Here is a 1,057-nt window from a genome sequence, read left to right as displayed (position 1 = left end):
GTGTGTGTGTGTGTGTGTGTGTGTGTGTGTGTGTGTGTGTGTGTGTGTGTGTGTGTGTGTGTGCGTGCGTGCGTGTGTGTGCGTGTGTGTTCTTGTAGTAGAGGTCAGCTGTAACTATCGCATTTTCTTTAATTATAAGGATGTCCAGAATGGAGAGTTCGTTTTCTTTCATTTCCATAGTGAATTAGATTGAGACATGAATGCTATTTATTAATTTAAGAAATTTTCTAAGGTCCTTCTTACTTCGGGCTCAAAATATAAAGCAGTCATCTAGGAATCTTTTCCCAGTTTCCTATAAGTTAGGTTTGAAAGTGGGGGTTAAAAGTAGTTTTGGATAGAGTATAGATTTTTTTTCCATTATTAGTGTATCAAACGTTAATGCGACTTTCGTCCCCATCGCAGTGCCTTGTGTTTGTAGATAATATTGATTATCAAAGAAGAAGTAGCTGCTTTCCAGTACTATCTGTAAACCTTCAAGTTTAAATTCTTTTGAGAATCTCACCTGGATTTTTGTGGGTGTTTCTTTATCCAGAGTTCTACTGCTTTTAGTCCATATATATGGGGTATATTTGTATAGAGCCTAATTACGTCAAAGCTAACTAGTACTATCTATTTATTTACCCGTTCTGGGATATAGTTCAAGAAGTCCATGTCATCTCCGATGAAATTGGGAACAAATCTGCATAAAAGTTTTAACATCATGCTCAGCAACTTCCTTAATCTTTGGATGCTGGTCCTGCAACAATCAGACACAATTTGAGATCAGTTGGTTTGGGAATCTTTTAAGCTGTTGTTGACCTTTTGGATTTATGGATTTTAGGAAGCCCATGAAAACTACTTGTTTTCACTTCAAAATTTGTTAGGTAATCCAAAGCCATTTTTATTAAGTCTTCCTTGAATTCGATGGTAAATTTGCCAATTTTGCTCATATATATAATATAATATATATACATACATATATATCTATGTGTACATATATAAAAATACATGCATACAAACATAAATATTATATATAATATTTATGCTCCTATCTCTCTCTCTCTCTCTCTCTCTCTCT

This window comes from Octopus bimaculoides, chromosome 10 (genome assembly GCF_001194135.2).
Source record: "Octopus bimaculoides isolate UCB-OBI-ISO-001 chromosome 10, ASM119413v2, whole genome shotgun sequence".
In the NCBI taxonomy this organism is placed as follows: domain Eukaryota; kingdom Metazoa; phylum Mollusca; class Cephalopoda; order Octopoda; family Octopodidae; genus Octopus; species Octopus bimaculoides.
The sequence above is the reverse complement of the archived record's forward strand: the minus strand, read 5'-3'. Positions refer to the sequence as shown.